Raw genomic sequence first — 26,806 nt, forward strand, 5'->3', positions numbered from 1 at the left:
AGAATTCTGACTGGGTCGCATGGTGTTTTCCTACATGGCACCACTGGGGTACTGATTTATTAATATTCTCTCCTATCCCCCATTAGGGGAGTCACAAAGCACAGCCCCTTTCTCACTGCCCATGGAGCACAGACCCCGCCCTGTAAATACGCACCTTTGTTACATGGCAATCAAAATCATGAAAAAAGAAAAACACAGCCCCGCCGGAATCCCTGCACTTTAGAACAACGTTCTCTCCACTGGACTATGTTACTTATTTTCTGTTTTTCTGTTTGCTTTCATTGGTTGAAAGGGAAAGAATTACGCGATACAGTTGGCAGAAGAGCACGGGTTCTTCCCCTCCCCCAGCGCCAGTTGGCCTGACTGGTTGGAAGCCACGCAGAATATGAGTTAGAGGAAATAAAAGCCACAGTTTGTAGCATTTTGTGAATTTGCATGTAAAGTGATCGTTTAATGTGGACCTCTGCACACATCTTGCAATGCTTAGATATTTAGCAGAGCTGGCTAACTTAGGATGAAAGTGGAATTCCTTCTTACCATGTAAGAATGGCACCGCTAACAACTAATAGTGTTTCTATTATGGGCAGACGAGGCTCTGATTTCCCCCTATTGTTCCTCTTCAGAAGAAAATAAACAATATCTTCGTAACAAACGTATACCATGCATATTTTCATTATAAGTTCAGAAAAAGAGATGAAGAAATCTTATTGAAGTTTTGTTGAGGCATATTTAAGGAGCTGAATCTCAATTTTAAATCCATCTTTAGGGAGTCATAAATGCTACTGTTATGTCATTTTTAGTTTATACATAATCGTTTTTCTTTCTTGATTTTGGAGACTGAACTTGGAGCTTTGCAAATGCTAAGTATGTGCTTTGCCACTGTGCTATATTCCCAGAGCCTGTATAAAATAAACATTTAAAAGTAAAATAAAAACATTTAAATGTCTCCAGAAAGCAGCCAATTACCCTGCTTTCTCCTTGTCTCTCTGCCACTCCTGCCTTTCCCTGAGTCCTTGAAACAACTGCTTCCCAGTATCCACTGCCTTATCCAGCTCCAAGGATGGCAGTTCTGAGATGGCTGAGCCCCAGATCTCTGCATCATTCATACCCTTCAGCTCCTTACAAAAAGCCTGGAGGTCAGCACTGGGGTCTCCACAGTGACCACACTCTGCCATCTCATATTCAGGCAGGCTTTCTCTGATCCTTGCAAGTGGTTCAAATCTCCTTACCTTACTCAGGCCTCTTCATTGATGTTTTCTGAGTTTGATGGACACACAGTATAAATACAGCAGCCTACCCTGACTTAGGTCTCTAGCTTATCACAGAGGATATGAGGTGGATTCAAGCAGAGACTCCTAGTAGCAGAGATCATAGAGACTGAAGACGGTACCCTCTAACTAGTCTTTTAGTAGAGGGAGGAGAACACCAACCCACCCACAAAAACTTTGACCCCAAATTTACCCTGTCTACAGGGTGTGCAGAGATAAAGATAGAGCAGATAAAGCAGAGATCGAGTGAATGTCCAACCAATGCTTGGACCAACCAAACACCCACCCTTGACACTATGGATGACACTCTAATGAGGAGCCTGCTGGACTTGTCCTTTGAGAGACTCTATGCAGGAGCATCTCAGAACAGATGCTGAGACTCACAGCCAGACATTTGGTTATGAGTAGGGAGTCTTGTGGAAAAGTGGGAGGAAAAAGAAAAGGATTTGGAGTTGACAGGTGCTCTACAAGACGACCAACACAGCCAACTAAGTAGGGCCCAGAGGGGTTTGCTGAGACTGATGCATCAACCAAGGACCATGAACGAGCTGGACCTAGGCCTCCTACAAAGATGTAGGAGATGGGCAGCTTAGGCTTCATGTGGGTACTCTAGTAAGGGGAGTGGGACTGCATTAGACAGGGACTCACTTGTTAGCGTTTTTATCCTTTTGCCCTGGTGAGACTGCCAGGGCACAGGGGAAGAGGACATTCTCAGTTCTGATGCAACTTGATGAGCTGAGGTAGATGGGAGAGGGAGCCCCCTTTTCTGAGGAAGGAACAAGAGAGGGAGGGAGGGTGGAACCAGGAGGGAATAAGGGATAGGGCTACAACCAGGATGTAAAGTGAATAAAAAGTAAAAAATATTTAAAGAAAACAATATAAATACAGCAAGCATAAACTGTTGTTCTTGAAAAGACTTCCTTACTGTGCAATTAATGTAAATTAAGCCATAGTTCATCTCTGTTCCTTGAGGTATATGAGCATTTTAATATAACAATCAATGTAATTTTCAGATTCTTATGGTATCTGCAGAGAGTGAGTCCCCACTCTTGTGCCATTCTCCAGCTCCTCAGGCTGCAGTCATTCTCCCCAGCGGTCTCATTCAGAAAGCAGTTTCCAAATTGGGCACAATGTCAAGTGTGATTATCTAAAGTTCTTACCAAGATTTATCCTTGCACAGGTTTTGAATTTCAAAAATGTTCTTCAGCAAATATCTATTTTTTCGTGTTTATTTGCATGTTTGCATGTATGTATGTATATATGGTGGAGGTTGCACATTTGTGCCACTGTCTCCCCGTGCAGGTCAAAGGACAACTTGTGACAATGGATTGGATCTTCCCTCCTCCCATGGACATTTTGAGGATGGAATTTGGTGTGTTAAAAATGGCTAAAATGTCTTTTTTTTAATATTAGTTACAGTTTATTACCTTTGTATCCCAGCTGTATCCTGCTCCCTCATTCCTTCCCAATCCCACCCTCCCACCCTCATCTCCTCCCTGCCCCTTTCCCAGTCCACTGATAGGGGAGGTCCTCCCCTTTCATCTGACCCTGGTTTATTAGGTATCTTCAGGACTGGCTGCAAAGTCCTCCTCTGTGGCCTAGCAGGGCTGCTCCTCCCTCCAGGGGAGGAGGAGGAAGGTCAAAGAGCCAGCCATTGAGTTCATGTCAGAAATAGTCCCTGTTCCCCAGTTCCGACAAATGGGTTGGACATTGGATGTAGGAGAAAACAAGTAACAGGACAGGAGTCTACCACAGAGGGCCTCTGAAAGACTCTACCTAGATACTGAGACTCATAGCCAAACCTTCGGCAGAGTGCAAGGAATCATACGAAAGAAGGGGGAGTTAGTATGACCTAGAGTGGACAGGAGCTCCACAAGGACCAAATATATCTGGGCACAAGGGTCTTTTATGAGACTGTTTCTCCAACCAAGGACCATGTATGGCTAAAGTGTCTTTATCCGCAGAGCCATCTCACCTCCTTCAGTATTTTACATAAAAATATTTTCCTTCTTTATATGTTCTGAGTTATGTTCTGAGCTATCTTTAAAAACATGAAGAAAATTGACTGCTTTGAGAAGAACAAACATCCCAAACAGAATATCATGAGGGTAGAAATTTACCTACTCAAAGATAATTTAGCCATTGCATACTTGCTGGACAATTGAGTCTCCTCTTGAATATGTAGTGGGTTGATGAGAACAAGATACATTTACAGAACAGGGTAGAGGAAAGAGCACATTCAGCATAGACAGAGAGGCTGTTAATCTTTTAAATGTAAGCTATATGTTATTGTATTGGGTTTTTAGCAAACTAGTTAGGACAAGAAGACAGTCCCAAACTGCCTAAAAATACTTGCTTTGAAATATTGCTTGCTAAAAAAACCGTCTTTCTCAATCTGTGTATGCCTCTTGGAGCATTCCTATGTCAGCATCCTTTAATTGAAAGTAAGCTCATCCTCATTCATTGATACATACTATTAAGTGAGGGCAATTACTTTCTCAGCATGAAATCACTATGGGACATGCATAAATATTATCTTTCCTTTAAATATAGAGGGCATGCAGATTGTAAACTTACGGCAAAGCTCCTTCTTTTCCGCATTAGATGGCTCATCGGGAATCTTAAAAGTGAGCTTTTCTCTATCTGGCTTCCAGGGAAGATGAGTTATGCCATGCATTTGTAATTGAAGAATTATTAAATGCTTGCTCTAGCTGGAATTGCTAGCACTCACCATTATTAGGTTTGTATAATCCTTTTGGAGCCACAACAGGACTTGGTCCTTACTTTACTGCCTGAGCATTAGCAGCTTGGAATGCAAATTTGAAGCATTCCGAAGAATCCCCTGAGAGAGAACAAATGAAGTTCCTGCCTTGCTCTGGCCTATGTGTGGTCTCTCCTGGCTTGAGCACAGACAGCCCTCAGTAGAGCTCTGGAAACTAGCAAAAATAATTCAGAAGCAAAATGTCTTTTCTCTGAACTTGAGAGAAATTGGGAATGTGTGGCAATGAGATTTACTAGAACATCTCCCTAATGAACCTTGTCTTTGCCTCACTATAGCACACTCAGCCCAAGCTGTTAGCTACCTCTGCACCCAAGAGGAGTGTCTGCTGTTCAATGTAATAAAAAAACAGATTTATTTAGAGTTCTTGTTCTTTTCTGAAAATGTTTTCCTAGTTTTTGGAGAGTTTCACAATCCACAAAAAGGGAATATGAATTTTTGGATAGGAATTCAGTGTAGCCACTTCTAAGGAGGGTTTCTTCCTAGTCTATTTTCGTAAAACATCCTTCTAGTGTGCTGCATAAGTAACGACCTTTGCAATCACTTTTATCCTGGGAGAAGAGTGCATTCAAACCTTTCCAGATAGTCACAGAATAAAAATAAATCCAGCCTCATATTTTTGAACTGTGCCCCGGTAACTGAAAACAAACTTGCCATGCACGTTTCCCTTTTCTGTTTCCTTAAATATACAATCTCTGACCTCTAGTAGTGTAGGATTTAAAAAAACACAGAAGATATGGAAATTTGTAGCATGTAAGTATACCCCACTTTAAGAAGAAAATCTTGAATGTTACCATAACTTCTCAAATTCTTAATTTCTTCATGGTATATTTATTACTAATCAGCTTTTCAATATTACTGAATTCTGTGTTGGCTGAGAAATAATATAAGAGACACAATGAATTATTTAAAGGGTCCATTGCTGGCCAGTTTTATCTCAGCTTGATACAAGCTAAGTAACGTGGGAAGAGAAAGCTTTAGTTGAGAAGTTGCCACTGCCCTATTTGTGGGTGGGTAAAACCTTGGGGCGTTTTCTTGAATGATGGCTTATACGGAAGGATTCAGCTTGGTAAAGGCAGTCCCACCACTGGGGTGGTAGTCTTGGATGCCAGAGGAAAGCAGGCTGAGCAGACCATGAGGAGCAAGCCAGTAAACAGCATTCTTCCATCACCTCTGCATCGGTTCCTGCCACCAGGTTCTTGCCTTAAGTCCAGCCCTGGCTTCCCTGGATTATGCTCTAGAGTTTAAGATATAACAAACCTTCTTCCCAGATTGATGTTAGTTATGGTGTTTCAGCAAAGCAATAGGAACCCTCAGTAAGAAATCCTACTACTGGCTTTTTAGTTTTTGTGATCTCATTGGATCTTGTTAGAATCCTCTCTGCTAACAGAAGCAATGGCTACCACTGGGTATGGATATTCTGAGGACTGCAGCTCACAGAAGAACAATTTATATTAAACATCATTCTAAAACAACCCTCTACTTTGTTGGTACTTTTCCTTTAGGAGAATGGGAAAAGATGATATTTCTATAATTTAAAAGTGTGATGTTTGACTAGTATCTGCTAGGAGTGTTGGTGACAGGCATAGCTGAGAGTATATATTTTAATTTCTTTGTCAAATTTGAGGTAGGATTTTTACCACTGTGATATTTCTTGGCTCAACTGATAAATCCCAGACAGTTGTATTTAGTACCAGAGTCTGTAGACAACAGTCTCAAAAATAGAATTTCCCCTCACGTTTTTCTTTCTTCTTCTCTTTAAAGTATACAGGTAAGGAGGATGCCATTAGAGTAATTATGTAAGAGAGAAGTCATGAGGGAATAGACTATAAAATTTACATCCCTTTAATCAGCCTTTAGTGACTATTTATTATATATTATGTGATGCTGTAAATGGAGTTCTGAACAAGAGATTAAAGACCCATACTTGTTTTGGCCAACAAGCCATAGACACAGGACTAGCCTACTTCAGCAGAGGGCTAATGACTGAAATGAACGACCACTGCCTGCAAAGATGCAGAACTGGACAACGACAGGTAAACAGAATAGGGGAAGGCCCTGTGTGGCAGGCAAATGCTAAGTAGCTCGCTCTCACAACAAAACCACTTTCGGAGGGAGTCCCCAGTTCCTTGAATATGTTTGGGAAGCTGCCCACACACCATTTTTAAACATTGAAAACCAGTGTCGTAAACTCTGTGAGAAGAGCTGAACATATGTTTATTAGCAACATACCATGGCTGTGCTTGCTCATGCCCACTGTCTTCGTTCTTTACTTCCTAAGTCACCTGGCATATTCCTGGTCCATTTCATGTTGCTAACATTGAAATACTTGAGGATAGGTACTTTGTAAAGAACTGCTTGGTTAATTAATGAGGTGTAAGCAGTGTAGTGCTTGTCATTTTGGTGAAGATCTGTAGCTTCTTGACAGCATGCATGGGTTTCACGGTGACAGTATATGTATGGAAGAAGAATATGGAAAGACAGTTAGTTAAGGTACGGGATTCAGATGCCAGGCTCACACTTTCAATAATAACCTACTCTTGTGGAAACTAACTTGGGTCTCATAAGAACGACATTAAGTCTTTCTGAGAACAATGTCTTCAATGACCGAAACCAGCTTCCCCAGGCCTCATCTCCTAAGAGCCCCACCATCTCTGAATGTCCTGCAGTGAGGACCAACTACCCAGTACACAAGCTTTCAGGGATACACTCAGGCTGTAGTCAAATCCAAGTACCTGATCACCCAGGCTTACAGTAATGACTTTTCATGTGTGTGTTATTCTCTCAGTGCAGGCATCCTACAATGCCAGATGAAGCGGTATAAGTGTCTTATCTGCCTAAACCACATAATTTTACAGGAGTCTAATCCAAACTTTTCAGTCATTCAGACTTTCTTGAGTAGACTTCCAAGTCAACCTTAGTTTTGGCTGAACATTTCTTTTCATCTATCAACCAGCTATCCTGCTCTTCGACATTTATCTTTCTCTGCGGTTTGTATCTTCTCAGTACCTTTTCCTAGAATGCACTCATTGCTCTGTCAAAATTATCTCCATCAGTTAAAATTTAGTTCAAATTCTACATTTTCCACAGATAGCTCTCTACTCATTTCAATGTATGGGATTCAGATGCCAGTGTGACTACATCATTGGAAATCTTTAGGTTTAATTATTATTATTATTTCAAAAGTTCTACTCGTATGGAACCCTGGAATCTGTATTAAATCAATCTTCTTAGTGAACCTGAGGTATTCCAGTAGGCTATGTCTGTTGATAGGATGTGAATAGACTTTTCAACAGTTATTTATTCTGAACTTGGGGTCCAAAATCACTGTGGTTCCCACAGTGCTCCTCTGCTTCACATTTTCCATTCAACACTGCATTGAGAGAGACAGGCTTATGCTGCTGATTTAAGCCTGCAGTAGCTGCTGGTGACAGAGGCCATTCAAAAGCCACTAGAGCCGAAAGAACAATAGATTGTGATCCTCTCCTTTTAGAGCTAAATGTTCTCAGGAAATAATGGAAGGTATTTTCTTCAAGTAGGTCAGGAGATTAGAAACCACTGTGCATTTTACTGCACCCAAATCATCACAGTTTTACTTCCTGAGAGAATGTGGAGAAAGCAAACATTAGAGCACATGGAGGAAACTGCCAACTTTTGACACTTAATTTCTTTCTTCCTGAAAAATGGTAGCTCCTTCTGTTCCTAAATTACAGTAAACTACAAGAGACACTACTCCCCCCACACATACACACACACACACACACACACACACACACACACACACACAAAATCCCTGATTACTTATCACAGCTCCACAGCGATCTGACAACCTTCAGAGGAGTACAGAGGCAAGCTGTAAAGTGTGAAGCTGATATGGTGGTGCGTGTCTATCGTGCCATGACTGGGAGGATGAGACGCGAGAGTCAGAACCAGTCTGGGCTACACAGTTTCCTGAGGTCATGAAACAACAGTCAGACATAAAGATAATTAGACTTTTTTTTAAAAGCTTATAAGGGACATCATCCTCTTAATTTACTTGCTGTGGGCCAAGCCAGTTCCCATGTCACAAAGACAGGCATACAACCCTTGGAGAAGCCCATGCACCATCTCTAATTTAACAGGCATGTGTACGAATTCTTTTGAACTTTCTAACCCTTGTTCAGATAATTAAATTCCAACTGGTGGATAAAAACAGATTGAACCAGGACCACCCTGCTTCTCAGTTTCTGAATTCCTGTTCTGCATACAAAGAAAGATTAATGTTTATTTTTTTGGTCAAGTCAGCTTTCAACATAATTTGTGTGAATAAAAAAATGAAAGATTTACTGTGGAGAGTAGAGGGATTTTTAAAAAGGCACGCGGAGGTGGAGTAAGACAGGGGGCTTTTGTTTCTTTCTGTGTACATGTATTTCTTAAGACAGGGTTTTGCTATGTAGTACATCTTGCCCTTGAATTCACTATGGAACCCCAAGCTGGTGGTGAAGTCTTGGGAGTCCTTCTTTCTCAAGACACCTGACTAGGATTATAGGCAAGTACCTCCTAGCACAGCTTCAATAAGTAGATTCATTATAAATGGATGTCATGCATTTTAGAGCATAACTCATGGTTATTCTGAGCAGCAACTCTTTCCCGGCTTTTGTTTCTGAGGGAATATGCTAGAAATAATTAGAGCGTAGTTTGAAGAACACTGCTCTGAGGGCGGCTCTACAGGCTTTGTGTGACTGTATTTTTATTCCCCTGGGTGTGCACCTTCAATTCTCAGCACTGGATTGCCCAATGACATGGAAACCCAATACAATACTGAACCTTTTGATAATTTTTATTTTCCAAGGTGACTAACAGGTTTTTTTTTCTTCATATCAAGAATAAATGAACTTTTTTCTTCTTCTATAATCTTGGAAATCCTAATCATGGCCATTTTATTTCTGTTACATTCATCCTACTGGGAGCATGCAGTGGTATTTCATTGTAAGTTTAAGTTGTATCTCCCTGGCACTTAATAAGGTAAGCCATTTTTCTTGTATTTATGAATATTTTATTTTCTTTGGCTAGAGGTTTACTCTGATTCTGTTTTTAAACTGGACTATTATTTTTGAGTTATAAAAATTTTTTTTAAAATAAGGCTTAAAACCTATTTTTTCCTCATTCTGTTTATAAATTGGAGATATGCATTGGCCAAAAGTAGAAAGACACAGATAAAGATCATAGTAGAGGAAGGTGTAGAAAAAGCCATGTTTAATTACTTGTCAGACACATGACTTCAAGGAGGTCATTGTTGACACGACAATTTTAGGTAAATTGTAGGTACAAAAACTAAAATGTATGGGTTTAAGAATAAAGGCATGAAGCAATACAAAAAGAAAAGCATAAATAGAAGATGAAAAGGTAACCTAAGTTAGGCCTTTATTTTATTTTTAAAGCACAAATTACTCTCCCAAAGTTTTTGTTGGTGGGATCACATGTGTAGGTGAGAACCATTTCTACACACAGGGGAAAATTATAGGTTACAAACCTTTCAGATATACCACAGCTAAACACGGTGCCTTCTGAAGCAGTGAGCACACTATGCTCACAGTGCCTAATTGGAGACGACATATTTGTGTTTTAGTGATATTAGAAAGGGTCTCAGAAATCTTTCTGAATTCTAAAGCAGGTGACACATAATATCAGTGTCTTAAAACAAACTCATAATTAGTGTGCTGAAAAAGCTATTATAATTCTATACTCTCCACGGGCTAGCAGTATAGCTCGGTGGTAAGAACTTGGCTACCATGGGTAAGGCCCTGGCTTCAAGCACCCCACCTTCACAAACCTGTAGAAACTTGTAATGTTACCCACATTTTGTCTGAACCTTTTATGTGTGGCGACAATGGAATTCACTGTAGTGAACAAAATTAGTATCTCTTTGTAACCTTTTTAGTGAACGAGGTAAACTTAATTTAATAAAATGGTCGGGTTGTCATCTTTTGGTTAGGAATGTATCAACAGGAATGAAAACAAACCCTGCGATTTTTCTTTATCATATAGGAAGACAGAAGAGCCTGGTTGACAATGTGACTGGAGCTGTATTCAGATAAATCTCCTCAAAGCTCATTTTAAAATCCACCCTCATAGGTTAAAAAAGAGGGAGTTTAAGGCCACTTCAACAACTCACAATGCTTTATGCTAACAAGAATTTCCAGGCGACCTCCAGCTGTCTCATCGAGGAGAAATTACATAATAAATCTGCACAAAGGAACAGTAATAGCCTGCATCGTTCAAAGATTAAACTTCCTAGCAGCACCCTCCAAAGCCAATTCTATACACAAGTAAGCTTTCCAAATTTATGCTTCTATTTCTTTCACAGTTTTAAATGAAATTAAAGCAAATCTGAAGAAGGGTCAGCTTAGAGAATCAGGTTGTGGTTTTGTGTCTTATTTTTCACCAAACACAGGAATTGACGAAGTCTCGTAAGAACTTTCTCAAGCACAGGAAATAACATATAACTCAGGTGAGAATATTCTCAAAGTCTAACATTAGCCATTTTAGGGTTTCCTGAGGTCCAAAAGCTTTTTCTTGGTTTTAAAATTCCCCAAAGTCCACTCAATAATCCATAATATGCTTTGTTGATAAGTCACACTCAGAAATGTCCTACCTGCATTCTACTGCCAGTCTACAAACTGCCTTGAGGTTTACAAGAGTTTTGTAAGAGCTGGGCTTGATGGCACACTCTTGTAATCCCAGCCTTCTGGAGGCCAAGGCAGGAGGATTATAAGTTAAAGCTATATCGGGCTGTATAGTGAGATCCTGTCTAAAATTAAATTCCATTAAATAGTTCTGTGCATAAGGATTCTTCAGTGTGCCTAGTGCCCTTTCTAAAATGCCTGCAATCAGGAGTGAGGTCATTAATCTTTTCCACCTTCCCAGGCAAAGTACTTTTTTTCCTCTCACTTACTAGACAAAGGCATACTTATCTCCTGTACAGGCAGTATGGTATAATGTCCCAAAGGCACAAAAGTCTGGCCTTTGTTACAGGCTGAGGGGTGAAAGAAATGGCTGCCATGCTTCACAGCATCACTCCTTGGTAGAGACTGCATTTCTGTGAGTGAGAGGCTACCAGTGGGTACAAACGTCCATGGCAGACAGAGCCACCAGTCTTGACCTCTAGCAAATGTGTTTTCAGGCACAACTTTGTGCTCTCTCTCTTTCTACCTATTAGCACCTACTTATCTTAGAATTTAAAATTTTCAGTCATGTAAGTGTTAGAAACATGGGATTTTTTTTTTTTTTTTGTAGGAAATTTCATCCAAAGGTAAACGTTCCTCTCTAGAAGAGTATTTTTAAGACTTGGGCAGTAAACAAGCCACAAGTTTCAGGAAGTTCCCAAAATGTACACAATTCATTAGATGACTTCTCCAAGGTTTTATAAGCAGCAACAATTGCTGAGTTATGCAAAAAGCTCCATGGATACAGCTTATTATCCACATCATAATTCACCATCAAAGGAAGTCAGGGCAGGAACTCAAGACATAAACCTAGAGGTAAGAACTAAAACACAGGCCGTGGAGGGTTGCTGCTTACTAGCTTGATCCTCATGGCTTGCTCAGCCTGCTTTCTTATAGCACCTGGGACTATCAGCTCAGGAACAGCATCACCCACAGTAGGCTGTGCCTTACAGGCTTCCCCATAGGCAAATTTTATGGAGTCCTTTTCTTAAATTTTGGCTCCCTCTTCTCAGATAATCCTAGCTGTACCAAGTTGACAAAAACAAAAATAATAACCAAAGTAAAAAAAGACAAATGGGAATCATACACACTCTTTGATGAATGGAGTCCACTTTGTAAGTGTACTGATGTTTCCCAAACAGTTGATAGATTAAGGAATATATAGAAGTCCCTGAAAGCAGAACACGTGCAACTGGATCATAAGCAGGAAGCAATGCAAAATGTATGGCATTTGTGGGTGATACAACATATGATGGAGCTCAGTGTCTTCCTAGAAAGAACTTGACAAATAAGAGAAGAATCACAATGAGGAAAGGATATGGCATTGCTAACCTTCACATTACTTCTGACTTGACATGGACAGTGAAAAAAGAAGAAGATGAAATGGATATTGACTCAAAATTTCTTGTAGACAGTAGGATGCACTGGAGAGTATAAGCTAGATATGTACTAAAAAGCCTTTTCTCAAAACCCAAACCACTGAACCCATGGACAAAATCAGATAACGAGGAGGAAGCAAACAAGGTATAAGTTATAGAAGATAGCTCTTTCTCAGATCTGACTTTTAATAAAGATCAAGGGAAATCCATGATTCATCATGACAATGGGGAAAACCATAATTATAACTCAATTTAAAATATAACCAGAAATACTCAGAGGCTGAACTGTGTGAATTAGAAAAGACTTTTAAACAGACAGTGAAAAGGCCTGTCACAGATGGCCACATGTGGCACATAGATGTGATCAGTCTGAGTGTTGCAGACGCAGAGAAATTGAGTAATATAATTACCTGTCCCTCTTGAGACAAAGGTTGCATAACATAGAACAATACAAAATAAATCATTCCTTGATGGCCTGTGTCATCATAACCATTGTGAACATTTGGTTATTGGCAGTTGAGATTGTGAATATGAGGGAGTAGAAGACAGTAGAGGGAGGCTTGTCTTACTGAGGGGATTAGGAAGGAGACAGGCAGTATTTGATGTTTGATTCACCAGACCTGATATGATTATGTTCACAGGAGGGTTAAGAAGAAGGCTTATTCAACAAGAACATTAGGGCTGGTATGGACTTTAGCAGTACTGCTGAGCCCCTTGGTGGAATGTGATATAAACAGAAGAGGAGGGCCTCTGGAAGTTCTGAGGAACTTGGGTGAGTATATCAATTTGATTTGTAAAATGTAAAGGCAACTGAGAGGTGGTAAGAAACAGGCAAAGTAGACAAGGGAACCTGCGATCTGTTTTTCACTACCTAAAAGTTACTTTAGTAAGATGTGTCAAGCCAGAGTGCTTAGGAAAAAATAATAGAAATCCAACTGTGATGCTGTTGAGCACCTAAAAGGCTTTAAAGCCTAAACAAATGTTTGTAGAAGACATGTGATAAAGTAGTACAGGTCAGAAAGGATTAATAGGGATAGGCAATTATCCCCTTTGAGTATGCTGTGTAAAGTATAGTAGGAGTCGAGACTGTTTTTTTCAGCCTAGAGCTTTTTCAGTACCCAGGTGTAGCCAACAGAGACAGCAATGATCACAGTGTTGGCCTGGAGCCTCTCAGAACCAAGAAGCTAGCTCCAAATTCAAACGGTAGCTACAGCACAGCCCTTGGACCCAATCTGGGATGAGCACCACAAACCAGCCCTATACTGAGATCATCAGGGTGGTGAAGATGGACATCAGCCCTGTGACTGAAGCAGAACTCAAATTATGAGACCAGTCAGCTGATGGAAAGACCTGTGGATCATAGAGGATTAACAGGGATAACACTTCCCACGTGCCCACTGTATTGCATGTGAGTTTTATGAAACAACTGATAGAAGTAATAAGAATGTTTTGTACTGCATAATGTTTTATTTCTAGTATCTCCTTAACTGCTCAAGACCAACTGTAGTTACTTGGAATAGATGATGATAGGCCTTCAGAAATTCTTTCCACACTATAAAGAAACATGTTAAACAGTGCCAGCTCATGATTGTTTTACACTTCCAGTGTCAGGGAAAGATTATTTCTCCATGGCCAAGGAGGCTCTCAAAGCCCCACAGACTAGAAAGACCATTGCCACTGCTGTTGGTTACATGGTATAATTAAATGGTAATCCCATATTACTGAAAATACAGAATGCTTTGAAGACATCTGTGCTGAAAGAGGCCAGGTGGGATGCTTCAGGAGAGTTATGGCCAACACTCTTGTTTGGTTACCAACACTGTATTCTATGATACCAACGTGTCAGTCAAGATATGCCTGCTGTTGCGATAATTGAACAACTGTTAGTGATACAACTAAGTGCTTTCAGGTTGGACTTGTGGCTGCTTCTTGACAGGAACTCAATCTGACACTGCTAGATGGGTCAAGACACTGTGCTTGAGGAGATCATATGCCTCTGTTTGGGAGGCTGCTGCCTCTCTTTGGTTAAATGATACTGTGGACCTGTTGTTAAATTGCCCTCAAGATATTTGTTCTTATGCCTGGAAATTAATGTTGTTGTCACCCTCAATTTGCCATGGAATGAAACTTCTTTCAGGCAAAGAGAGGTACACCACCAAGATTCCTAAGTGGCCAAGCCCTGAGACTGTTAACTGTGATATAGTGGCCCAATACACTTGTGTAGCAATTTCCTCCAAGTTAAAATGTTAAACCTTGAAGGGGAGCTCCTTAGGACTAAGTTTTGAGAAGCAAGCAAAATTTTCGAACAAAACCTGCACCGCTCAAAAGGTAAACAATTCACAAGTCCAAAGAAGTTACTGAAACACACCAGATTCACAAGTTTCTTCCCCAAGGTTAGACAAGCAGCAGTAATTGCTGCCTAGAACATACTCTTAAAACAAACAAGCTAGGCAGACACAATGGCACACTCCTGTAATCCCAGCACTTGGGAGGAAGAGGCAGGTGGATCTCTGCAAGTTTGGGGACAGCCTGGTCTACAGAGCGAATCCAGGACAGCCAAGGCTACGCAGAGAAACTGTCTCAAAATAAATAAATAAATAATAAATAAATAAATAAAAATAAAAATAAAAATAAAAGACAAACAAGCTGTCTGCATGTCAAACAGAGAGCTCCAAAGATGCAGCTTTCATGAATAATCACCCAATCTTGAGTGGGCTTTTGGTGATGGCTTTGAGTCACCATACTCCTGTAAGCAATCATGATAAACTCATTGGTTTGCCTGGTTGATTTGGTGTAGTGTTGTTTTGGTCTGCCATTGGTTCCTGATGTGAGCTGAATAGACATTTATCCTTATGCCCACAGTAGGTGTCTCCCTTCATCAAAAAAGCTTTTTACTTATTAGAAAATGGAGGCTATTACAGAGGTCCAGAACTGGTTAAAATATAGAGAAGAGCTGACCATGGAGTACTCAACCCTGCCTGATACATCTATAATTCAATCCACAACCTCATCCCTAAGGCTAAGAGAATATTACAAAAGAGGGAGAAGAAAAATTGTAAGAGCCAGAGGACCAGGAAATCTGTTGTGAAATAGTGTCTTCTAGTCACGACATAAAGTTGCATCCATGAAACCTCAGAACTGTGGCTGCATAAACAAGACATGCATATCCTAGTGTGGCTGGGAGACTCTTACAAGGCCTCACTCCTAGATGAAGAACTATGGACAAGTAATGGCTGCTGAGAGAGAAAGAAGTTTTCTCTAGAAATGAGACCCCTAACAGTCCCAGGTGTTCAGCCTTAAACACTTATACATATGAGCAATATTAAATGGACGAAGGTGTGGATGCGTGTGTGTGTGTGTGTATGTGTAACCATAATAGTTAAAGATGCGGTTATGACTCTGAGAGGGATTTGGGGAAATAGGGAAGGAGTTGGAAGGGTGGAAGTGATATAAATGCAGTGCTCATGTATGAAATTCTCAAAAATATAAAAAATTAAATTAAAAGAAACATTTTAAAATTATAGTAAAATATGCTAATTTAGTCAAACAAATGCATTTAATTTGTAACACAAAGTTTAATTTAAAATCAATATTTATTATACTCAAGATATCACACCATCAGAGAATTTAAATTCATGATGAAGAATTTTAGATGTTAGTATGTAGTAGTACCAGGCACAGTGGCACACACCTGTAATCCCAGTCCTTGGGGAGGCAGAGGGGAAATATATTGCTGTGAGTTTGAGGCCAGCTTGTCTACAAAGCAAGTCCAGGACAGCCAAGGATACACAGAGAAACCCTGTCTTGAAAAAGTAAAATCAAAAACAAAAAACAAAACAACAACCAAACGAACAGAAACCCTCCAAACCACAAAACCAAATCAAAACAAAACAGAAAAAAAAGCAGTAGTATACAGATTTTCAAATTTTTTTAGGGGGTACATTACAAATAGTTTCAATATTACTGACTTAGGATATAAGTTTATGACCCTTTGGGGATGTTCCAAATGCTCTGAAGAATGTTGAACAATAGTTAGGACCAAGAATGAAAACACATCACAGTGCTGTGAGTTGTGTTCTGAAGTCAGAGCCCCGAACACTCCATCTGTGTCACCTGCAGATCCTTATGACAATGGACAAGTCTGTTGGTGCATCCTTCTGCCCCATGCTGACACAGTGATTAGGAGAAGAGTACATACAGCCAAATATCAAGTGTTCAGGACACAGCATCTTTGTCAGAACTTGAGAATGCCCAAGAAATGGAACTGCTAAATTTTGCTCTAGTGCAATAACTAATTTTAATTCTTTTTTTCACAGTGTCCACAAGTTTAGCAGTTTAAATTCCCACATTTCTTAAATGTACAAGATAGGACTCCCAAATTTATAGTCATCTCCAAAACAAAAACAGTGAAAAAAGATAACTCCTGGATCATGTTTGTAGTTATAACACCACCAAAATAAAGAGAAAAAAAAAACAAAACACTTGGAAAGATGTTTTAAAAGCCTCCACATCACAGCCTCAAATAGAAACATGTTTTAAATTTTTTAAAATTATTTACTTCACATTGGCTTTCCTAATAAGAAACACAGTTTATGAATTTGGATGCTTATCAAATATAAACCTATGAAGCAATCACTCAAGTCTCTTGAAGAATGAAGATACTCCAGACAGGGAACCCACTGCAGGTGGGGCAGACTCCATTCTCCCAGCCAGCGAAGATGGTCAGATGAGTGGGGTGTCTTCACAGTATGGGGCGCAGCACACAGAGCTCTACAGGGAGAGTGTAGACCAGGCAGGCATGAGCAACGGGGCAAGACTAAGCTTGAGGCTTCCAAACACAATCATTCTGGGTTAATGTATAATTAATGTGCTCCCCACCTTCCTTTGCTTGGTAGAAAGGACAGCGGAAGTAGGAGAACGCAATTGTCCATTCTTCGAGGTCAGAGGACAAGTTTCAGCTGACCTCGTAGTTCCATTCAGATGCAGGGATAGGGAAAGTAGATGATGTAGGGTGCGGCTGCTCCCTGAATGTAGTGGAAGCGAGCTTTCCCTGCTGGGAAGAATTGGGAGCTTGAAAAAAAGCACATCTCCACTGTTGGGAGAAGTGGAAGGTTCTGAACATGAAATCTAAGTGAGTGGAGAATTCCAGTCACTTCCAGTTCTCCTCCTGCGGGACATTTTCTTTGTTTTAAAGGCTGTTTATGATTATCATTTGTGTGTATAGATGGAGATCATAAAATAGCTTTCAAGAGTCACTCCTGTCTAGCGTAGGTCCTGTGGGCTTTTGGGTTCATGGGCTTGAATTTGGGTCATCAGGTTTCTACTTCAGGTACAATTTCCTGTTGTACCATTGCACCACTCCTTCCTTCGGTCCCTTTGTTAAGTAAAAGTTAGATTTTAAGCAGCCTGTGATGGTTTGAATGAATGGCCTCCATAGGTTCATGTATTTGAATGCTTAGTCACCAGGGACTGGAACTATGTGACAGGATTGTAAGGAGTAGGAAGTAGGACATAAGTGGAGAAAGCATACTACTGAGGGTGGGTTTTGAGGTTTCAGAAGATCAGGCACAGTGTCTCTCTGTCTCCTGCATACCAGGCTGTAGCATCTCAGCTACTCTCCAGCACCATTCTTGCCTGTGTGCTGCTATGCTCGCTGGCATGACGGTGTTGGACTAAATCTCTGAAACTCATATTAAGCCCCAAGTAAATGATTTATTTTATAAGACTTGCCTTGGTCATGATGTCTCCTCACTTCAGTAGAACAGTGACTAAGACACAGTTCTTAGAGAACATCCTATTTTTAATGCATAGTTATTGATGTAATTGGAATTTCTTGTCCAAAAATCAAGCGTGATTGTCATTAAGATTTTGCTTCAGTCCTCTGATGGCCAAGTGCAAAGAGGATAAGAACATGAAGATATCTCTGAGGTTCCAACAGGCACCGACTGTGTGACATCAGTTTCCTCTCCCATAAACTGAGAAAGATGATATACGTCTTGAGTGATTTGGGTAATGTCCATGCATAGGAACTCCTTTACAGCATGGTAGCCTAATCCTAAATACTTTGTCTGTAATGCTATATGCTGAGATGTGCAGACTGTCTCAGATGAAAACATATTGGCTCTTTGAGCAAATGTTAAATACATTGATTTTTGTATACTGAATGGGTCTGTGAGATCATCAAAAGTTTAAAATATGTGTTCACTTCATTGCAGTAATTCAGAAGATGGACTCCTTTAAGTATAAGCAGATAAAACTTGCTGACAAAAGAAATCAATATGATCCCTTTTAATGACATCAGTTTTTGATCTATTGCCAAGTATTCATCTCAGTGGCCCACTTATATAAGAAAAAGAATGCCAGCAGTTTGAAAGGGAACAACTTTAATAACCCTGAAATACAGAGAAACGTGGCTGAAATGCAGAGAAAGATAATTTCTTTCTCTCTAAAATGAAATTGAAAACTGCTCATGGTATGTTATGTCTCTAATTTCAGCATTTCATAGGCTGAGACAAGAGGATTATTGCAAGTTCTAGGTCAGTGTAGGGTACATACATAGTGAGTTCAAGTACAGGCCAAGCTGCACATCAAAATCCTTACTTAAATTAGGCGAATCAATCAATCAATTAAAAAATAAAATCAGAAAAAGTGAGATAAGTGATGAAGGATACCATGAGCCTTCTTTCATGGGCTGCTGACTTAGCATGAGTCCACAAGGATATTACCGCTCAGCCTGAGAAGAATGTGCACGCACCACTTTTAACCATCAAAAGTTCAGCACTTAACACATTATTAATTGCTCCTCATGCCATTTTACTTCAGATACTAAATATCAAATACTATTTCCATTTTCGAATAAGCAGGGTTTTTTTTTTTTGTTTTTTTGCAGCTTTTTGGCTTTAACTCTTGATAAACTACAAGCAAAAACAGCTACAGGAAATGCAGCTCATACTTAAAAAACTGATGCCTCTATACAGTTCTAAAATATTGAGTTTTTTAAATTTGAATTCTTTTGTTTTTGATTTTGTTTTTGTATTTTTGAGACAGGGTTTCTCTGTGTAGCCTTGGCTGTCTTGGACTCGCTTTGTATACCAGGCTGGCCTTGAACTCTTGAACTCACAGAGATCCGCCTGCCTCTGCCTCCTCAATGCTAGGATTGAAGGTGTGTGCCACTGGGCCCAGATTTATTTGAATCCATTTAAAGACTTTCCTACATGAATACACCTTTGATAACCTTTTAACCCATTCCTCTTAACCCTGTAGCTATCAAATGCTACTCTACTCCTTTCATATTTATGATTGCCTCTTCTTTAATTATTATTATGTGTGGATATGTGTGCATATGTGTGTGTGTGCAACTTACTGGGGTTCTATTTAGTGTTTTTAATATATACAAGGTTTAAAAACTTATTACCTAGGATTAAATAAGCTACCTGGTGGCTCATTCCTGGAAAAATTTCATTCTTTCACTTGAGCAGCTATTGATTGCCTGTAGCTTTTTATCTAGGATGGATACTTGTGAAATTTCCTTTTCCCATGTTGGTGTATGGACTGGTGTTATCATTATGTGGGGTTGTTCAGGCAGCCGTATTTATTGTTAAGATGTCATGAACAAAGCTTTCCTGTCAAGTCTGGAAGACACGATCCCACATTATGTGTCCTGGTACTCTGGCTCTTATAATCTTTCCGTGTTAGTGATGTTCCTTGAGCTTTGGGTCATGTTGTAGTTGGGGAGGAGGTCCCATTGTCCATTATTTTCTCTATTCAACCTGTCTTGAATTTCAATAACAGCTTCCATCTGCTACAAACGGAAGCTTCTAAGAGGAGGAGGGAGACCCAATTATCTGTGAGCATGAGGATACATATGAGCATAAGAACACGCAAATTATGTCGGCTTTGTTTATATTATTTTTAAATTTTTATTTATTTTTTTAATTAATTACAGCTTATTCACTATGTATCATAACTGTAGCCCCTCCCTTATCCCTTCCCAATCCCACCATCCCTCCCATTTCTCTACCCATGCCTCTCTCCCAGTCCACTGATAGGGGAGGTCTCCTCCCCTTCCATCTGTTCCCAGTCTATCAGGTCTCATCAAGACTGGCTGAATTGGCTTCCTGTGTGGTCTGGTTAGGCTGCACCCCGCTGAGGGGGAAGTGATCAAAGACCAGGCCACTGAGTTCATGTCAGAGACAGTCCCTATTCCCATTACTAGGGAACGCACTTGGACACTGAGCTGCAACAGACTACATCTTTGCAGGGATTCTGGGTTATGAATGGTCCTTGGTTTGAGTATCAGTCTCACAAAATATTACTGTGCCCATATATATATATATATAATTTTTTTTTCTATTTGCGGAGCTCCTGTTCCCTCCAGGTCTTTCTATCTCCCACTTCTTTCATAAGATTCCCTGCACTCTGTCCAAAGTTTGGGTATGAGTCTCAGCACCTGCTTTGATACCATGTTGGATAGAGTCTTTCAGAGGCCCCCCACCGTGGTAGGCTGTTCCCTGTTTTCTCTCTCTCCTGATGTCCATCCCATTTGCCTTTCTGAGTGAGGATTGAGCATCTTACCCAGGGTCCTCTTTATAGATTAGCTTCTGTAGATGTACATATTTTAGTATGATTATCCTATATCATAGGTCTAATATCCAGTTATAAGTGAATACATGCCATGTGTGTCTTTCTGCTTCTGGGATACCTCACTCAGGATGATCTTTTCTAGATCTCACCATTTGCCTGCAAATTTCATGATATCCTTGTTTTAATTGCTGAGTAGTATCCCAGCATGTAAATCTTCCATTATTTCTGTATACATTCCACAACTGAGGGACATCTGGATTGTTTCCAGGTTCTGGATTTATGAATAAAGCAGCTATGAACATGGTTAAGCAAATGTCCTTGTTGTATACTTGAGCATATTTTGGATATATGCCTAGGAGTTGAATATCTGGATCTTGAGGTAGCACTATTCCTAATTGTCTGAGAAAGTGCCAATTTGATTTCCAAAGTGGTTGTACAAGTCTACATTCCCACTAGCAATGGAGGAGGATTACCCATTCTCTACATCCTCTCTAGCATGTGTTGTCACTTGAGTTTTTGATCTTAGCGATTCTGATGGGTCTAAGGTGAAATCTCAGGGTTGGTTTGATTTTAATCTCCCTTATGACTAAGTATTTTGAGCATTTCTTTAAGTGTTTCTTTGCCATTCAATATTCCTCTATTGAGAATTCTCTGTTTAGCTCTGTACCCCATTTTTAATTACATTACTTGATTTGTTGCTGATTAACTTCTTGAGTTCTTCATATATTTTGGATGTAAGCCTTCTGTCAGATATGGGGTTGGTGAAGATTCTTTCCAATCTGTAGGCTGTCATTTTGTTCTGATGACAGTGTCCTTTGCTTTACAGAAGCTTTTTAGTTCCATGAGGTCCGATTTATTGATTGTTGGCTTTCTGTTCAGGAAGTTGTCTCCTGTGGCAATGAGTAGAGGCTCTTCCCTACATTTTCTTAAAAAAGACTTACAGAGGGGCAAGGAGGAGATGAAGGAGGGAGGGTGGGATTAGGAGGGAATGAGGGAGGGGGCTACAGCTGGGACACAAAGTAAATAAACTGTAATTAACATAAAAAATTTAAAAAATTATATAAAAATGTCGTTATTAACAATTAAACTATTAATAAAAATTAAAAAACGATTTAGGGTGTCTGGTTTTATATTGAGGGCTTTGATCCACTTGGATTTTAGTTTTGTACAAGGTGATAAATATGGATGTATTTGCATTTTCTACAGGTAGATATCCAGTTAGACAAGCACCATTTGTTGAAGATGATATCTTTTTATCCATTGTATGGTTTTGGTATCTTTGTAAAAATAAATCAGGTGTGTATAAGTATGTGGGTTCATTTCTGGGTCTTCTACTTGATTCCATTGATCCACCATTCTGTTTCTATGCCAGTTCGATGCAGTTTTTACTACTGTTACTCTATAGTACAGCTTGAGATCAGGGATGGAGATACCTCCAGTAGATCTTTTATTGTACAGGACTGTATTGATGATTCTGGGTTTGTTGTTATTCTACATGAATTTGAGAAATTTTCTTTCAAGGTCTGTAAAGAATTGTGTTGGTAATTTGATGGGAATCGCATTGAATCTGTAGAATGTTTTTGATACGATGGCCAATTTTACTATGTTAATCCTGCCAAGCAATGAGTATGGGAAATCTTTGCATCTTCTGATATCTTCTTCTATTTCTTTCTTCAGAGACTGGAAAATTTTATTTTGAATAGGTCTTTCACTTGCTTGGTTAGAGTCACATCAAGGTACTTTATGTTATCTGTGGCTACTATAAAGGGTATTGTTTCCCTAATTTCTTTCTCAGCCCTTTTGTCTTTTACATACAGAAGGGCTACTGATTTTTTATTGAGTTAATTTTTTATCCACAACTTTGCTGAGGTTATTTATCAGCTGTAGGAGTTCCCTGGTAGAATTTTTAGGGTCACTTATGTATACTATAATATCATCTGCAAATATGATACTTTTGACTTCTTCCTTTCTGATTTGTATCCCCTCGATCTCCTTTATTTGTCTTGTTGCTCTAGCAAGTACTTCAAGTACTATGTTGAAGGGATACAGAGAGAGTGAGCAGCCTTGCCTTGTACCTGATTTCAGTGGGATTGGTTTAAGTTTCTCTCCTTTTAGTTTGATGTTGGCTATAGGCTTGCTGTACTTGCTCTATATTGCCTTTACTACATTTCGGAAATGCCTTATATCCCTGATCTCTTCAAGACTTTAAACATGAACAAGTGTTGGATTTTGTCGAATGCTTTTTCAGCATCAAAGGAGTTTATCATGTGGTTTTTTTCTTTCAGTTTGTTTATATGGTGGATCACATTGATGGATTTCCATATATTGAACCACCCCATACCTGGGATGATTATATGGTGGATCACATTGATGGATTTCCATATTTTGAACCACCCCATACCTGGGATGAAACCTACTTGGTTGTAATGAATGATATCTTTGATGTGTTTTTGGATTCGGTTTGTGAGTATTTCGTTGAGTATTTTTGCATCAATGTTCATAAGGGAGATTGGCCTGAAATTCTCTTTCTTTGTTGGGTCTTTGTGAGGTTTAGGTACCAACGTGACTATGGCTTCATAGAATGAGTTTGGTAATGTTCCTTCTGTTTCTATTTTGTGGAATAGTTTGAAGAATGTTGATGTTAGCTCTTCTCTGAAGATATGTTAGAATTCTGTGTTGAAACCATCTGGCCCTTGGCTTTTTTTGGATGGGAGACTTTTGATGACCACTTCTACTTCCTTAGGAAATAAAGGACTCTTCTAGTTGATTTACCTGGTCTTGATTCAGCTTTGGTAAGTGGAATCAATCAAGAAAATTGTTCATTTCATTTAGATTTTCAAATTTTGTGGCATATAGGCTTTTGAAGTAAGACCTAATGATTGTTTGGTTTTCCTCAGTGTCTGTTGTTAGGTCTCCCTTTTCATTTCTGATTTTGTTGATTTGGATGGTGTCTCTCTTTTAGTTAGTTTGGCTAAGGGTTTGTCTATCTTGTTGATTTTCTCGAAGAACCAGCTCTTGGTTTCATTGATTCTTTGAATTGTTTTCTTTGTTTCTAGTTTATTGATTTCAGCCCTGAGTTTGATTATTTCCAGCCTTTTACTCCTTTTTGGTGTATCTGCTTCTTTTTTTCCCCTGGGCTTTCAGGTGAGCCATTAAGTTGCTTGTATGAGAATTTTCGAATTTCTTCTTGAAGGTACTTAGTGCTATGAACTTTCCTCTTAGTACTGCTTTCATTGTGTCCAAAAAGTTTGAGTATGTTGTGCCTTCATTTTCATTGAATTCTAGGAAGACTTTAATTTCTTTCTTTATTTCTTCCCTGACCCAGCTGTCATTGAATAGCGAGTTGTTCAGTTTCCTTGTGTGTGTAGGCTTTTTGCTATTTCTGTTGTTGTTGTTGAGGTCCAGCTTTAGTCCATGGTGGTCAGATAGGATACAAGGGCTTATTTCAATCATCTTGTATCTGTTGAGGCTTGCTTTGTGAGCAACTACATGGTCTATTTTGGAGACTGTTCCATGAGGTGCTGAGAAGAAGGTAAATTGTTTTGTGTTTGGGTGAAATGTTCTGTTTGTTTCTGTTAGGGCCATTTGATTTATGACCTCTGTCAGAGATATTGTTTCTTTGTTTAATTTCTGGTTTTTTGACCTGTTCTTTGTTGAGATTTGGGTGTTGAAGTCTCCCACTATTAATGTGTGGAGTTCTATGTTTGGTTTAAGTTTTATTAATGTTTCTGTTACAAATGTGGGTGCCCTTTCATTTGGGGTATAGATAGTCATGATTCCTTGTGGAATTTTCCTTTGATCAGTATGAAGTGTCCTTCCCCATCTCTTTAGTTAATTTTGGTTGAAAGTCTATTTTATTAGATATTGGAATGGCTACTCCTGCTTGCTTCTTGGGTCCATTTGCTCGGAAACCTGTCATCCAACCCTTTACTCTCAGGTAATGTTTGTCTTTGTGACTTGGATATGTTTCTTATATGCAACAAATGGTTGGGTCTTGTTTATGCATCCATTCTGTTAGTCTGTGCCTTTTTATTGGAGAGTTGAGTCCATTGATGTGGAGAGAGATTAATGACCAGTGGCTGGTGGATCCTTTGATTTTTATATTGGTTGTGGTATTATGTTTGTTTTCTTGGCTACTTTTAGTTTTGCTGTAGTGAGGTTATTTATTTCCTTGTTTTCCTGAAAGTAGTTAGTTTTCTTGGGTTGTACTTTTCCTTCTAGTATCTTCTCTATTGCTTTATTTGTAGGTAGGTAATTGTTTAAATTTATTTTTGTCATTGATGACTGAGAGTTTCTCCATCTCGGATGACTGAGAGTTTTACTGGGTATAGTAGCCTGGGTTGATATCTATGTTCTCTTTAGGTCTGCATGATATCCATACAGGCCTTTCTGGCTTTCACAATCTCTGTTGAGAAGTCAGGTGTGATTCTGATGGGTTTGCCATTATATGTTACTTGGCCTTTTTCCCTTGCAGCTTTTGGTATTTTTTTCTTTGTTCTGTATACTTACTGTTTTGATTATTAGTTAGTGGGAGGATTTTTTTTCTGGTTTAATTTATTAGGCGTTCTTTAGGCCTCTTGTAGGCTTATAGTCCTCTCCTTTAAATTGGGGAAATTTTCTTCAATGATTTTGTTGAAAATATTTTCTGGGCCTTAGAGACGGTAATATTTTTCCTATATTCCTATTATTCTTAGGTTTTTGTCTTTTCATGTTGTCTTGGATTTCTTGGACAGTCTGCGTCAGATATTTTTAGATTTAACATTTTCTTTGACAGATAGATCGATTTCTTCCCTTGTATCTTCCACACCCGAGATTCTTTCTTCTCTCTCTTGTAGTCTGTTGGTTATGCTTACCTCTGTAATTCCTGTTTTCTTCCCTAAGTTATTCAGCTCCATGATTTCCTCCAATATGTTTTCTTTAGTTTTTCCAGTTCTATCTTCAGACCTTGAACCATTTTGTTGATTTTCTTCATTCGTCTGACTGTATTTTTTTGTTTTTCCTTCAATTCCTTCACCTGTTTGTTTGAACATTCCTCTGTTTCTTTTATTTCTTTCAGCAATTTAATTATTTTCTCTCTGAAGACTATAAGCTGTTTGGCTGCATCTTCCTGTATTTCTTTATGATGGCCATAATCTATTTGACTTTATCTTTCTCTATTTCTTTGTGCATTTTGGTTCCTCCATTATCCTCTTCATAAGCATAGATGTAAAGTCATCTTCTTAAATTTCACTTACGTTAGGGTGTCCAGGGCTACTTGCCCCTGGATGACTGGGTTCTAAAGATGCCATATTGCTTTATCTTCTGTTAGTTGTGCTTTTACACTACCCTCTACCCATCTGGCTATCTCAAGTGTTGTTGGCTGTTAGTTTCTGGTGCCAGCTGGAATCCTGGGTTGGGTAGAATCTCCTTGGCAGGATTCTGAAGGAGGCCTCCTCAGCTTTTGGGCATGGTCAATAGAATGGGAGTGTGTCTCAGGAATTGCCATAGCTCTTCTCAGGTGTATGGACCGGTGTGGTAATTGTAGCAGTCAGGAGGTCTGTCCTCTCACCAGGAGAAGTCTTGGAGACAGCTGCCGTGATGCTGGGTTTCTTGCTTTGAATTTAGTGAACTGCTGCTGCTGCTTTTATACTGTGTTTGCTGGGAACAGCCCTCTTGAAGAACCAGGGAGCCCTGCTGTTTGGCAAGTTTAGCTAAGGATAACTGGTTGTACCTTGGAGCAGTATCTTGGGGCTAATTCAGTGGTTCTAAGGCTTCTATAGGTCTGAGGCTGGAGCTTTGTACCCCAGTACCCAAACGGTAATCAGTGGGAGGTAAGCACAACAGTTCTGCATGTAGCAGGAGGCTAGGGCCTGGAGCCTACAGGTGCCCAGAAAGTTTTCCAGAGTTGGGTATCTTGAGGTCAGAACTAATGTTTCCCCCATCATGGGTTTTCCTCTTGATAGGGAGTCCCAGTCTGTGGTGTTTTGGGGTCCACAGTTCCATCTGGGATAATGAGTAGAGCACACAGGCGCAGGCCAGTGGCTCCGTGCTGGCTACTGGTCGCCGTGTGTGTGGGTTGGCGGAGTGTCCTGAGGTGGACCTGATGTTTCCCTC

The sequence above is a fragment of the Psammomys obesus genome, unplaced genomic scaffold, assembly GCF_907164565.1.
Source record: "Psammomys obesus unplaced genomic scaffold, mPsaObe1.curated_primary_1811, whole genome shotgun sequence".
Taxonomy (NCBI): Eukaryota; Metazoa; Chordata; class Mammalia; order Rodentia; family Muridae; genus Psammomys; species Psammomys obesus.